At 39.8% G+C, this 16,533-nt stretch overlaps 1 long non-coding RNA gene across 2 annotated transcripts in view; it reads left to right on the forward strand.

Annotated features, from left to right (window-relative positions):
• Positions 1–16,533, forward strand: part of LOC130663989 (uncharacterized) — an 84,626-nt gene that overhangs the window by 28,791 nt on the left and 39,302 nt on the right. For both annotated transcript variants that reach the window (XR_008989278.1, XR_008989277.1), the window contains exon 2: positions 11,497–11,808. This is a non-coding gene — a long non-coding RNA (uncharacterized LOC130663989). The remainder of the gene's footprint in view (positions 1–11,496; positions 11,809–16,533) is intronic.

Genomic DNA, 16,533 nt, shown 5'->3' on the forward strand with positions numbered 1-16,533 from the left:
AGAATTATAAATGTCATTACAAATTTAATTATATATGAACTTGCTCCTACATTGCTTCGAATTGCCGAGTCATGAATTAATAAATAATTTCAATCACAGTATTTTATATTTCTTCCTATACATTTTATTAGTGATAATGACCTGGAAAACCATCAATAGTAATTTAAAATTTTCTTGTGTCATTTTCTTATTCGTTAGATACTTGAAATTTTATAAATTTCATTGAACTTTCCATTATCGATAACTATTGAGGTTCAAGGCTCATTCACATTCGACTCAACATATTAACAATTGATGTTCATGTAAAATTAATAAATTTAAATGACAGTAATTTAAAAAAAAAAAAATTAAATCGAGCAGTGAATTTAAAATTAAAGAAAATGAATTTTTCTATCTGGAATAATTGTCTCGAGTGGTGGTTAAAAAGTTTGAGGTATTATTGGAAAAGTCCGTGAATATATAAACAATCAAGTATTCTTATCGAGTGGAATTAAATGCCGGTCCAATTGGCAAGTGAAATTGCACGGAAAAGGAACCGAGTCTACTCTGAATTCGACCGAGGGTTATTTTCTACATACCTATTTATATATACATCCATACATATGTTAGCGGAGATGTACGCGTCAAGAGCAGAATGAAGGAGGAAGCAAGAGACAGTCGACAGTGTATGCTGGGAGTGAAGTTAGTACGGTGGAAAAATGGATGGCGGAAAGTATATAAACCAGCGGGGTTGGAAACCAGGAGGAGTGAGAGCAGCAGCGGCAGAGGACATGGAGCGAGGGTTCAAGGATGAGTATTTCCCAAAGGAGGACCTACTCGAAGTAGACTACTCATCAACCGACCCCAGCTTTAACGCGTCGGGCTGCTGCATAATAAGACGACGTCAATTTTAACGGCGATCCGGGCTATCGGTTCTCGGCCCCTCGGTCATTCATTTTTTTTAATACCTTCGGACTATATTCCCCGTCGTATTTTTCAACCCCTTTTTGGAAAACTTTTAATCATCCCAGGGAGCTACTTATCCTGCAGCCATATCTATCTATACATTGATACAGATATACGTTTGATGACACACACGTACCAATGATCGATAGACTCGAGCTATGCATCACGCACTCGCACATTCTCATCACACCCGAATATTTTTTAACTTTAACCTTGTATCGCTCATCGTGTTTATGTTACATTTTAAAATCTCCCTATTTTTTGTTCAGCCCCATTTTTGAGTCACCCCCTTGTGTGAAAATGAACCCCGAATTTATATCGGAAACGGCGTATCGATTTTACCACTTTAATGGATTGATGTACACTAGACTTTTGATTTTTGTAATTTTTAACTCGACCCTCGTTCTGTATGACATTTAATATATTCCATAAACTCTATACTCTCAACCCCCGTAAATATTTAAAATAAATGAATAGAAAAAAAAAAAAAAATCCAAACACTAGCATTTAATTAGAAAAAATAAAGGCGCGATTAATCTGGCTCAAGCAAATTTGCTAAAATCTCTTAATGGGCTTCGCAGGGTGCTCTTAATCAGACGGTCAGTCCAGTGTAATCGGTCATTGTCCCGGTGTTTTAACTCCGGATTATTTGCCAGTGTCGTTGAGTGTTGACGGAGGATTAAAATCTTGACCACCCGAAATATCAATCAAGTTGAAGGCTGCTCTTAAATGCTTTCGGAGGGTGCGAGCTCCAGAGCAAAGAGCATCGACGGGCAGCGTAAAAAATTAATTATTTTTAGCAAACAATAGGGAACGATTGATCGTCCGGGCTGTCATTTTTCCAGGACGTGCCGAGCACTAAGACGTGCGATCTTATTTGGGGGATGTGAGCAGAGGATAAGAGTGAGGATAAGGATGAGAATGAAGTCGAGGATGAGTATTGTGTAAGACGAACGAAACAAGTATAAGACGTTGAGAAAACGAAGAGTTGGAAAAAGAGTGAAGGGTGGACGTAGTTGGGGGCTCTAGTATACTGGGGCGAGTAAGATGCTGCTGGTGGTGGTGGTAGTGGTGTAAAATATGGATTTACCTCTCCTCTCCTGGGCCTCGAACTTTCCTACGGATTTTATCTTCTTTCTTAAAGTACATACATGTATGTGTGTGTGCATGTGTGTGTGAAAACGAGAACTCTCATCTGTATGTGCCATCCTCATATGTGACGTCATATACACCGGTAACATCTCCCCATTAGGTGGGGGTGTCGTAGCTCGTTTGTTAGAGACGCGACCGGTTGGTCAGGATACGAGAGTAGAACCCAGACGGTTATTGTGGGGGTGGGAATAGCAGTTTTCTCAGCGCTAAGATCTATATATATATATATATATATATATATATATATATATATATATATATATATATATATATATATATATATATATATATATATATATATATATATATATATATATATATATATATATATATATATATATATATATATATATATATATATATATATATATATATATATATATATAAATTTTCTCATTTTATTTTTTTACTCTTACTGGCGTGTATTGTGCATGTGAGACGGTATTGTTTCGCCTTGGGTGCTCACGTGTGTGCAAAAGCGAGACGGACTAGCGAATGAGAAAATCCAGCGTGGGTGTGGCGTGAGAAAATGAAGGCAAAGATGAAGAATAAGAAACTTGGGGTGTCATGTGTGTTTATGTACCTATATGTTAATGTATGTAGATGTATATGTATATGAAAATGAAAATGAAAGAAGGAAGAAAATTGAGTGACGAAAGAAATTCTTTAGCAGGACAGTCGGAAAGACAGATAGTTGTCAATACGACTATGGACGGTATGAATGGTATTCGAGTCTTGCTGATAGCCGCTCGTAGATCTTGTTGCTTTGAAATTTAACTTTTATCGTCCAGTCAATAGAATACAGTTTAGAATTTTTTTTTATTGGCCCCAAGTTTAGTTATGGCCGCGGGTGGATCGGCTATTTTATTTTAAATAGCTTTTCCAGTCTATTTAAACTATGCCATTTTATTTTATCAACCAGTCAGTCAAAATCTTAATTAAAATATCGAATTTGCGAAATTTTTAATCGGAAAATTTCATCCGTAAAATTAATACTGATAACCAAAATTATTTTTTATTCATAAAGGAGTTGAGTTATTATTCAAAATAAATATATTCATATGAAAAAATCAATCAATAATAATGATAACAACGGAGGATATTTATCTTTGCTAATATTACTATTGAAGATACGTAATACCCTTATAGTATAGAAGGTTACATCTCCCAGGATAATTTAAAATGCGATTACGCGAAAGGGACATGTTCTGGCGCACGGGGTGAAGGCGGGGGAGGGGGATCAGTAGCATTGGTGGACATAAGAATAAGCTAATACCGAATAGAAGGCGAACTGAGAGATACTTATGTGAGTACGGAGTAGTCCAAGTTTGGAGGCAGCAGAGGCTGTGCGGGGTCAAAGACGTGGAAGAAGATGGAAGAACGAGATAGAGAGTACGAGGAAGAGGGTGGATGGGCGGGTGGGTGGCTGGATGGCTGCCATTAAAAGATTTCACCCCTGCCGGCCTCCGGCGCCCATATATAAGGGTGAGTAATCTGAGAGCCACCCCTCCTTTCTTATTTTCCTTCTTCCTTTTTCTCACCCACCGCGACCTCCTCTTCTTCAGCGTCACATCTTCCAGCTCTTTATTTCATTTTTTTCCTCACATCCTCTCACTCCTCGGCCTCACATACTCCTCTATCAGACTACTCGCGTCGACGTAAGAACGTCCAACGCAAACTCGCGCGTGTGTCTATCTACTTAGGTACGCCACCCTTGGGTGTGGACACTCGCCTGAAAAACGTTAGGGGGTACCGTGTGTGTACATACCTCTCCCTTATATTCTTACTCTCTTTCTTTTGCTTAAACTCACGCCCGCGCTGGTGCTTCGTGTACCTTAAAGATAGTAGAGGAGAGCGCTTTGAGAAGTAGAAAAAGAAGAAAAACAAGTGGGTAAAGAAGCGGTGGAAAGTGTGGGTGGAAAGGAGAGAGAAAAATAAAGCAAGAGATTCATGGATAGAGCGGCCTCCTCATTCTCCTCCCCCTCGTCCTCCTTCTCTTGTTCAACTATCTTACGTCCTCTTTCGTTTGCTCCTCATGTGTGTTATACCTGAGTGAAACTCGTTGCTGCAAGACGGAATGGAGTGAGAGACGCGCGGGCATATATACGGGGAATGCCCGAGACATCAGAGTGGCGGCGAGAGGAGGGATGAGAACAAAACGAGCGAGCGAGAGAGTAAGCGAGTAAGAGTACTGAGAGAGGGTGACGGTGTAGTAGTTGAAAAGGAATAAGAGGAAAAAAGCTAAGAAGAATAAGGCAAGGCGAATGTGGAAAAGAGGCTGGAGGTGGGAGCCGTGGGGTGCGGGTGGCTCAGGCAAGATGACGAGCGACGGCACACACGCATACATGAGAAGAAACGTCGCACATCCGCGCACACGTACGGATTACAGAGGGTAGGATTGGCAGCTCTGATCAATATTCGATTTTTGAAATATCTCCCCCACCGTTAAAGTCGGGGTGTACGACCCTCTTTGTCCCCCGCGCATCCCGAGGGCCTCTCGTCGTCCGTCGGCGTCCCGGCATGTTCAACCCCCGTCGAACCGTGAGCGCAATCTTCCTCTCTCTCTCGTTTCCACACTATCTGTCCCGTTTTTTCTAACCCTCTTTCTCTGTCTCCCTCACTCGCTTGCTCCCTTGACGTCGCCAGCACGTTCCTCGAAAGCTCGATACTCCATTTGTATTTTTAAACTCGAATCCATATATATGTAGGTACGAATGTGCTGGGGTGCCTCTCTGCCTGCCACCACCGTCGCCATCACCATCACCATCACCATTACCACCGCTAGCAGCACTACACAATCACCCCTCTCACTCTCATTCCTCATCTCTCTTTCTCGTTCTCATTCACGTTTTGCCTTTTCTCTCTCGATTGCACCCTCTTCCATCTACATATACATATATGTATATACGCCACTCGATCTCCAGCCTCAGCCACGTATGCGTCAACTCAGATACTCTCTCAAGTGCTCAGCGACACATACACCAAAGTCGCTATTGGTAAGTACCCATCGACGACTCTAATGCCTACGATCCATTGGAATTTAAAGGAAATACGAGGACACTAGATGCATACCATCGACATGTACATTTTAAATTCACCCGTTTGTGTATGCGTACGTGTGAGAATTTCGTTACAATGTATATATATAAATATATATTCACCCGACACTCACACTGACATACATAAACCATATATTTAAATACAGGACTGACGTTTACCCGGTTGTAGGTTGATGGTTGGCCTTCTCTTTATGCGGCACAGGACTCAGATGCATTTTACCCTCACTCTCTACAAGTAAAAGAGAGCCAGTAGTAGAGCCCCGCGACACGCGTCGAGTCTGACGTAGACTCGCGAGCTAGACGTATCTACTAGAAATTTCGATACTGTTCTATACAGCGAGTTATTCCTATTTGCTCATTGAATCGAGAATTTTTCTCCGCTCGACTCCGCGCCATGGGATTCCTGTCGCGAAAGAAATCACGACGTGTCGCGTTTGCACTGGGACGATTAAAGAATCTTCAGATGCCTTTGAGCAAACTTTTTTTACCCTACATACAACTGATAAACACTTTGTTTTTTTTATTTTTATTTTATATGTTTATGTATTTACTGTGTAGAAATTTTTTTTTTCACCATTAAACCACTTGGTAGAGGTTGCGGAAAATTTCCTTTGATCTCTCATTCTCTTACTCTCTTTCAGCCCACTCGTGGTTGGCCTCACGATAATTTTTATTTTTGCGTAAAAATCGTTGCAATTTAACGTAAAGTGCATTACCACCATCACTACAGCCAGCGAGAATATATTTTTTCCTTTGAGATTTTGTTCTCATACAATGTTGGTTAAAAAAAAAAATTAAAAAAAAAAATGAAATATTATACTTGGAGGGTAAAAAATCCAAATTAAGTAAATTAAGAAAAAAAACAGTTAAAAGAAATTAAGCTCTTTGAAGAGGTATCCACAAAAGCTCTCTGGGAGACAGGGGCCGAGTAGACGGTCCCCCTGCTCACCCACCACCCGCCCGAGAAGCCTTCGGTGCTGCAGGCAGTAGTAGAGTCGCCGAATGGCCGGACAGTAATTAGAAGGGTGAACGTCGATCCCTCATTAACGGCGCGTTGATTGGCTCTGGTAGTGTCACGTGGTTATTCGCGGACGGCAACCCCGTCCAGCTCCGAGAGGGGGTTAACGACGCACTCTCTCGCTTCTTGTTTCTAGGCATCCCCTTTGATATGGCCACGCCTACGACCCCCTTTATTCGCGTTGTCGGCCACTATCAAAGGCGGGAACTCACCCGAGGCTTTTCGATTAATTACGACGCCCACCGACAAATGAGACTCTGTCCGAGAGTGCGCGCAATGCGGTCAATCGAGAAACTCCGCTATCGATTCTCATTTCCGAGCTTATTTCGTTCTATACATTTAGAAATTTATATCTATATACAGTTTGTTAAGGAAGGGGATTTAATTTACTGCAACATTCTATATAGAATCTCTTGAGTCTGTCAATAATTTATTTCGTCAATTATTTATTCGAGCGCAATAAAGCTGACGCTGCAGAAAAATGAGCGGATCACAAGAAATAAACTTAGAAAAAATAATTAAAACTATAAAAAATATAATAACAATATTTTAAAAGCAGCAATTTATGAGACTTTCAGTGTGTCACGTATTTTATCCTTCTCTTCAGTATCTCGTCCGTCTGTCTGTCTGTATGTACCTGTGACTATGCCTCTGTCTGTGTCTGTGTACTCTGGTTGACTAGGATATCTCAGCTCACCCCCGGTGGCGAGTAGGAGCTTGAGTGAATGAACTCACTCGCGAGTACAGTCGATTAGCGATGTAAATCCCATGCAAATTGCCCGGGTAGCGCCTTCAAGAGGGTTTGATTGGCCACTCGGCAGAATACGTTGATTGGATTGCCGCTTGCCCGGCTAATCACACAATTACTCCTACTCATCTCGGGTTTAATTTTATCCTTAATTAAATCCAATCTCGGCGTGGCGAAACAAACGCTCGGTACGTCCGCCCTCTGCTCGCTCGCACTACTGCTTTCACTCTCTACTCTACTCTACTCTGTACACTCTCCCAACTTTAATACTTGTATACACTTATTTACCTTTTAAAGGGGGATGTGAAAGGATTGCCAAGGGAAAGGATCCTGAGTGGAAAAATAGCTACTCACTTGGTTAGACAATTTTCGGCCCCGAGTCCTGCACAGCTACTTATTTTTTTTCGCCTGTCTATCGCTTTATTATAATTTTTATTCATTTAATTAGATATTCAATTCTCCAGCTCACCCGAGTATGCTTTTAGATTTAATTACCCAAGTGAGATGAGTTCTTTCGTCCAATCTAAATCAAAGTTTTGAGTGGTGATTTTTATATATTGACTTTTAGTCGATACTGTTTATTTTATTTTTTTTTTTACATTATGAAATTGAATCTTTATGGTAGAAAAATAATAATAAAAAAAGATGATAAACGATACTAAGGATATTGACCTTTAAAAGAGTTGGACAGAAGGGTTGACAATAGGGAGTTTAAGTTTTAAAGTTTGAGATTGTAAAAATGGTGTACTTTCCAAAGAAGCCATTATATAAAATTACTTTTAAAATGCTGTTATGCTACAATCATTTTGATTTGTCTCACTCTCTTCCGGGGAAAAATTATTTTCGTCTATGGAAACTAAAACCCCGCATTCTACTTTGGTAAAATTTTATAATCATTCAGGTTTATGTAGACTGTGTAAAAATTAAAAATTTTTGTTTTAAAATCTAATAAGAAAATTAAAAAAAAATATTTGATCAAAGCGATTCGCATGATCTGAGTAAATCTACAAGAAAATAAATTAAATCCTGTTGGTCTTGTAAAGTCTTAATTATTTTTCCCAGGATTGGATTTTTTTTCAGCTTCGAAAAATTAAAAATTTTGTAGGTGAGGGATTTTTAACGAAATAAAATTTTAATTAAAAATTTTTGAAGCAAAAACTGACATCCTTGTATTGAAATGTGGACGAGCAGGTCTAATAATTAGCGCAGTTCTCGTCTACCTTTGTAACAAAAAATTTATTTCACGGAAATACAGTGGTATTTATTGCGACGTACCATAGGCACCCTGAGAGAACCTAATAACAATTTATTATTATTTTTTCCGGTAATAGCTAGAACAATTTATTTCCTGCATAGGGAGAAAAGAGAGAGTGTAGGTGAGTATGGGGCCGAGAGAATGAGGAAAATAAACAATATGAGGATGCCGTGAGAGGAGGGGTGGGAGAGAGAGAAAAGCAATTGGTCCGGGAAATACGAAAAGCTGACAAACGACCCTGTTGACGTTCGCCCTCGTTGAAACAACAGCCCAGAATCCTCGCAGTTTGGCCTTCATATTTCATTTTTCCAACACCCACCCTCACTCAACCAGACCAAAAACTCAAGCAAGTCCAGAAACTAGCTGGCCCTCGCTCATATCTATACCTCGCTCCACCCTGCCCACCCCAAGCTCTTCTCATTTTATTTTTATTTTTATTTTTACTCCTACCTACTTGCCTCCAAACACTAGGCGAGATTAATTTCTGATATACGATGACGACTGGACTCTGGTTATTATTTTTCCTTTTTTTCGACCAATGGCGAAACGCTATTGAGTCAAAATATTTTCAAGGGGATGGCTCACTCATGATAAAATACTCTCGCGTAGACTCTTTACAATTCTGATTTAACAAAAACTTTCCCTTCATTTTTTATATTTATTTCTTTTAAAAATCTCTCGGTTTCAAAATGATTTAGCGCAAGGAAAAATAATTTAAAAATTGTACAACAGTTTAAAAGACAGAAAAGTGAAACAATCTAGCACTTTTCGAATAAATAATCCAGGAGATTCTTCATGCGAAGTGAATCAGCAAAGTCCGTCGAGTTTAAGTATTTTTATGAATATTTCAAAGTTTCACAAGAATGAAATGGATGTGGCTTGTCTGCGGCAAAATCACTCCCTTGTCGGTTCACTTAGCTCAGCTCCCACAATCTATATACACATTAAAAGTACCACGGAAAATAAAAGTACCGAGCGGTCGGACAATTTAATCCAGAGTAAAAAAACAAAGCTTAGAAATTCTTACGTCTCTCTTCTCTACACGCCATTAAAATTTTCCTTTTACATATATACATCCTCGCCTAATTTATTCTCGCGCGAACCCAAAGTAATTTTGTTTAATTTATTAAGACTCAGCCCTGAGGGAAACCCGTCTGCCGGGCGGCCTAACGACGTAATGCTCTAAAAAGTTATAAAGTTGCAAGGTACATTTTTAAAAGAGTGAGACATATACATATATATATATATATATATACATATATATATCCCTATCTGTAAGTCCGTATTTCACACTCCAGCACTAGCTCTTTTTCCTCATCCTCATCGGCAGTTTCATCGTGATCGTGGTAGTCTCGGTATTCTTGGTTGGTTGTGGCGAGCTTCTTAGCCAGCCAGCTAGCTAGCTTACTTGCCTACTATCCCCCGGGTGTGACACACCCCAACAAGAAACACTCTTGACGTTTTTTATTGCCTCGCATTTCACGTCTCGTTCCACCAGCCTTCTCTGCATATTTATACGGGCTAGTAGATACCTACCCCATTACCTCTACTGTCGTGGTGTGCAGGATTCTCTACAACTCTCACTCGCTCAAACCTCCAGCAAATTCCTAAAAATCAAACGACCAAAAAACTTTAATTTCATCTTCTATTTCACTGTCTAATAAATGAATCCACTTGCTCTCTGGTGTGTTTTAAAAATATTATTTACTCTATTCCTTCATGAGCAGCAGCAACAGCAAGAGCAGTAGCTGCAACAATAGCTCGTGCTGGCAAAACTCTCAGCTATCACGTCCAACCGCATTTGGTGTGTGCCTCTCTGGTCATATTAACTAACCAAGTTGGCTGCCAGAGACCCGCCGACTCGATTTCACATTCAAATTTTCTGACAATCGAATTAACGAACAAAAGAGCAACGGCCGTTTGATCCGTCCCATCCACATTCACTTCAGCATAACCAGCCACGACAGCAGGATGGAATGGAATGGATGGAACGGGAGACCTTTTCGTCCTCCTCGTATCCACAAAGTGGCGCCCCCAATTATGAATAATTCCGAATACAAATTCGCTTAATTCCTTGAGGCGAACGAGGATCCTGAGTATAGGACACTCGATACTCGGGTTTGCACATCACTCGATGACGATCGATCCCTGTCTTCTCCATCACCATCGCCATAACCATTTATTTATTTAGATTGTGTGAGCCCTACCAAGACTTGTAGGAGGATGTAGAGTATTAATACAAATAGCCAGCACATATATGCACGAGACATTATTTTATACGTCCGTAATTAATCCGGCTGGCCGACGGGCACAACAGATGCAACCGCCTAAATTTAAATTTATTTCTCAGCAACTACCACAGTATACTAGCTGACTAGGGCTTTTGATTCACTCTCGTCCTCCCTCCTTCTCTCTCGCTCTCTTTGAATATTTTCTTCTCCGTCTTTCTCGGTTTCACTCTTCATTCGGTCTCGAGATGCAGTGCCAGAAGTAGCAAACGGAAGAACACGAGTAGTAGACAAAGTAAGAGAGCAAGAAAAAAAATCACCCTGAGACAGCGTCACCTGCTGCTCGCTACCAAGACTCCTGTCCACTCTTTCCACTCTTTCTCTTTCTATTTATTTATTTATTTTTTTACTCTTACCCATTTTCTCTTTTCTCCGGCTATTTCTCCATTATTCTCAGCGAGCACCTGTAAAACTCACCAGAGCCCGGACGATCAAACTTTAATTCAATTAGACGCTAGACTATAGATTTTTTGTTCGAATCCTGTATTTTACTTTACTCTTTTTTTTTTTTTTACCAATGTTTTGTTTATTTTTTTGCCGCAGTCGAGTGCACAGAGCTAAATGAGAAAGACGCGAGTAAATTGTAAGGCGGCTTAATGTTTACGTGTAGAAGTAGTACTGGCTGTTTGTACTGATGATGAGGATTACTTGCAATATTTCGTATACTAAGTGCTGCTGTTGCTTGGCAATTGCCAATTATCTTGAGATCGATGGAATTCCGAGTGGAAGAAAATCATTGTTAACGTTTTATTTTTTAACGAGCATTCAAACGACTCCAATTAGCCAATCAATTTAACAATGAGTGCTTTCCTTTATTTTATTTTGTTTATTTATCATTATTAAATGTTTGTTAACTACTTCGTTGCTTGCAATTGTACTTTTAAAACTAATATAATAATAATAATAATAATAATAATAATAATAATAATAATAATAATAATAATAATAATAACGAAAGATAAATTTATGCAGACATTTTAATTAGTTTAAATAACATTCAAAAATAATTTATTCTGTTTTTATGCTTTAAGATGGAGGTGGTGAGACGACACGACATCCGAGTAAAAATATACACGCCGGCCGCGACGACAGGATCGTCCGAGGGATGGAAACAAAATAGAATAATGGTTGAAAGCGAAACTCGTCGACTTGATAGTAGTAGTGCCGGTGACGGTGACGGTGACGATGCTGATGCTGATAGTGGTCGTGGTGGGACAGTAGACGAGAAACATTTAAGAAGAAGAAGATGAAGAAGAAATAAGAGCAAAAGAATGAAATGTTGCCGGTTGGCGTCGGTCCTTGGTGTACAGGAATGTTCTGCGTGGAGTTTGTTCATCGCCAAGGTGAGTATTTTTTTCTCTTTCGTTTGATGTGATTGACTAACGTCAGTCACATCGGTCGGCCGAGAGTCAGTTTCTCCGGACGGGGACGACAGTCGCGTCGGGAATCGCGAGCAGACGGTGCTGCTGCTACTGATGCTGATGCTGATCCCGATGTTGATGTCGATGCTGAATCCCCTATTTGGTATGCCATGTAGATAAGTACAGTCGGAATAACAAATGCCCGCGAGCCACCCGCGTCATTATTATACGCGTAAACAAATTTTCTATGCGGATACCAGTACCGCGGACCTCCGTGAAGGTTTAAATAATTCTTCTATTCCCCTACGCTGGTTTAAATATTTTAAAATCCACCGCCGCCAATAAACTCGGAGGAAATAAAAAATTTAGGATGCTAACCATCCGATTTACATTTCTACGCTAATTTTATGTCCTAACAATTTTATACGATAATTATTATCTGAGCTATTATTTTTTAGATATTAATGATTTTAAATTGATGATAATTTATTTAATGAGGATTATAAAAATTTAATGCTATCGTATTTCAATTTTTGATGCTCCAAATAATAATTTTTTATAGCCGAATGATAAAAGTATCTTTTAAAGAGATAAAAACAAAAAAAATGGTTGAAATAACTGTAATATAGAGACTGGGGAACGAGACAGTGTACCAGAGTCGCGCATTTACGTTTAACACATGTGATTACGGATAAGTCGATGGAGTGTACCTCCAACTCTGGTAAAAATATACGCGAGTGTCGTTTTATGCGTTTTACAGTGGTAGATTACACGGGGCACAACACAATAGCCGTCGCTTGCGTAAACACAAGGGCGTGAGCTGGTCTTTATGTTGCCCACAAAACCCCAGTATTTATCCTCTAGGCGTTTCACACTCCGCTGTCCTGGGTACAAACTTTACAGCAACTTACACACACCTACGTCCATAATTCCAGACCGACAGATTTTATGTGCAGCTTGATTTGCACTTTAAGGGAGATAGATTCCGGTAGGATTAAACTGCGTGGTGGCAATGCAGTTTACTTCAATGCCGCTGTTCAGGTGTGGAAACTCTTGTCTTTTTAATTTCTCTTCATATATATATATGCATTATATATACACATATATTATATATTTATATGCATATATGTACCTTCTACCGCTCGAAGATCACTTTTGTGTACGTGCATAAGATGGAAGTGGAAGGTGGTTGGCGACCATCACCAAGTCAAATCGTCTCGCGCAACGCGCCGGCGAAGAATCTTAAATTCAAATTAAGACCGAGTCTACAAATTTAAACAATAAACGATCAGATTCTCCGCGATTCAAATTTAAACGCCGCGGACAATGGGGGCGAGGTTGAAGCTTTGTATAGTATAGTATGGAATGGGATAGTATATATATATATGTATATAAGAAGGCGCGAAATTGCGAGTTGTAAGCGAGTCGCATGTAACACACTTTATACTTAATGTAACAAAGTATCAAAGTATGCAAGTTTTTCAGCAGTGTTGGAAACTCGGAGAAAACTTAACTTTTATACTTTTTACTGGAGCATTATACTTTTCGCCCCACCGGTCTCTATTCCCCGTCAGTGGCAACATCTTCGAAACCTGGTATATCAGCGTCTTGGAATATGTACTAGTGAAGTCGAATCACATCGTCACTCGATAGAATCGACGTGCAATTTTCTCTGACATCATATGTCACATTTTGTTCCCCCTTTTTCTTTACGTGTTACACATGAGCTGAATGACAGTAGTAAATTTTTCGATAATAAACTCTATCTACATGATGCAAAGTATAAAGTAAAATAGAAATAATAAATAAAAATGTAGAACAGCAACAGAAATAAAAGTATAAATAAAAAACGGCTAGAGTTATCGTTGCAGTTGGGGTTTAGAGTTTCGAAAAAAAATATATTCGATTCCCGATGATAGCTAATACTGGGTCTATCCGATGAGTTCGTTCAGCTGAGGAAAAAAAGTGACGGATGATGGTGATGGTTGAGAGAATCGGGAATTGGCGAGAGCTCGGAGGCGCGGTTGCAAAAGACAAGAAGCGATCGAACGTCAGATCGAATCCCGATGGTGAATCTGATTTGGCGAAAGCTAAGGAGTGTGTAGGAGAGACGAAGAAAAGTATTAAATTTAATAACTAAAGGAAGAAATATACAAAATGGGCTCGAGTCTCATCGGGAAGTCTGCCCATATAAAGTTTGGAAATTGGCCCTAGATTGGGCCATTACTAGGCCAAGAATGTCGATTAATGGCTCAGCAATGGAAATTTTCATTGGCCGATAAACGGCTTGTAGTCGGGATGATAACCTCGGCCCATTAATGGCGCTCGACTATCGGCCGATTAATGGTAGCCAGCAATCAGCCAAGCAAGCAAATAGATTTAATTAATAAAAAATTTTATTTCTAATATCCTAGTATAATTCATGATCATTAACGTTTAAACTATTTAAGTGGGGTAAATGATGTGAAAAAAACTTGGTGAAAATTCTGCTGGGCTCTGGGCGCGAACTGCCGTCCTTCTGATTGCTGGGTCTGAACACTGGCTACTGGACGAACCTACTAATGGTGAGTTGATATTTTAATATGATCTACTCATTCAGTCTACTTCAATAACAATCAATCATGGAACACTGATTCACCAAAAGGAGCCCAACGTTGCGAACCGATAATCGGCCAGTCGTAAGCAGCCATTCATTAGCCAGCCATCGGCAGCGTCGTTTAAAAAATTAAACGGCTGTTGGTAATTAACCAGGTTTGGGCCATTACTAATTGCCAATGCTTGACCAAGTGACGGCAGTCAGACATCGGCCGATCTACGGCATTTTTTCCATTAACGGCGACTTTGTATGGGATGCAGAGCTACGGGATTAAAATTTTCACTGACTACATTCTGGCCATCGAAGGACTTCCAAGGACCCAGGAGTCAATGAGCTTCGGGCAGTGGACGTTATGTCGACCAGCAGTTATCAAAGAATAAAGTCTGGAATAATTCAAACAAAAATTATCAACGCGGCAAAAAATACGATCCGAACTTTCTTTGTGTGCTAAGCAGTGCGAGGATTATTGCTGGATAGCTGAGTATTATGTACAACCTGATCGAATCGGCGAAGAAGAGGGAGAATAAAAGGTAACTTTTCTGTTACTCGTTTTCATTTCTTCTTCGTTTACATTCCAACTACACAAGATACTGTGGCTGTATTAGTTGTACCTGGTGATCGTTTTCGCGAGTGGCTTCTCGCTCGTTTTTGTCCCCCAACATCGGCCAGCTCATAATTGCGATCTACGACGGTTCGCGCGATTTATTGTCCTCCACTGTAGAATATACATCCACATATATATATGTATATTATATATAGCTGATCCTATAAGATCTGGTTTGTGTATAAGCAGAGAGAACGTGAATTCCCGTGCCGATTGGATCGCACCTTTGCCATCCAACTTTGGTCTTCAGGCATCGCGCGATTGTCGCTCGAGATTGTCCTTTAAGGGAATACACTTGCGCGCTCTACTTTATAATAATATCCTTTAGCCGCATTGCCCTGAGTTTATTTTACTCTTTGATTCTCTACATCTCTCATTAAATCGTATTTATACTTGAGCTTCTCATCCACTAGCTTGTTATTGCTCTTATTCTGTTGAGCATTTAGCAAGCAACGAGCTGATGAGTGGACGGCCAAAGACCACCGCGATTATTTTCGCGGATCTTAATACGAGTCAAAAGAGCCGGGTGTACGGGTAAAAAAACCGCGACATAGACTTAAAATATTTTAAAACGGAGGAAAAAAGCATGGGATAAACCCCGAGGTCTACGTGAGGGAGATCCTTACACTAGACAACCGGCGCCATTTAAAGTGGACCATTTAAATTCACGCCACGCAGCTGGGACGAGTTGTAGACGGGACAACAGTCGTTTTGTCTGGCTATTAATATAATTTGTAAATTAATTTTATTTATGCCGTGGCCTTCATAACAAATCTCACAATATTACATACATTTTTTATGCTTCACGTTTTATTATACTTGCTTAATGGATCTTATAAAATTACATTTCTTGTAAATAATTTTTTTTTTTTTTTTTTTCTATTCAAATTATTTTATTTATCGCAACCATACGAAAAAAAAAGAGCAATAATTTTATCACACTGTGTAACAAACGAAAGTGTAGGTAGCAAGAGTGGACCAAATTAAAGATTACTGGTACGATAGAAAAGAAACACGGTGGTTAACGGTGGAGAGAGCCCCGTACCCCGGTCCACCTTTTTCTCAATGTATCCGCGCGTTCTCATTTATTATGCATACCCTGATACGTGTTGGAGATTGTTGCACGTGGAGGGAACAGAAGAGAACACTGGACAGAGCAGAGTCGAGCAACGAGCAACGATTGCGGTAGTTGCTCGCGGGACACGTGTGTAACGAGACGCCCGATTGCTCAGCACATACATCCTGTCGATGAGTCGGGACTACATTCCCAACATGACTAGTTTTTTTATTATATTTATTTTTATTTTATCTCTTCACTCGAGTTGTCCGCGGCCTCCCGGATGCACAGCGGCAATGTCGATCGCACATTAACATCCACTTATTAACTCATTGCTCACTGGCTTATTAAATTAAAGATGCGATATTCCAGATGCTGTGTGAAATCTTAAGTATCCTTTTTGCTCAAGCTTCCTACGGCAATAGCAAAGATCGCTATCAAATCATCATC

Source organism: Microplitis mediator, chromosome 2 (assembly GCF_029852145.1).
Source record: "Microplitis mediator isolate UGA2020A chromosome 2, iyMicMedi2.1, whole genome shotgun sequence".
NCBI lineage: Eukaryota > Metazoa > Arthropoda > Insecta > Hymenoptera > Braconidae > Microplitis > Microplitis mediator.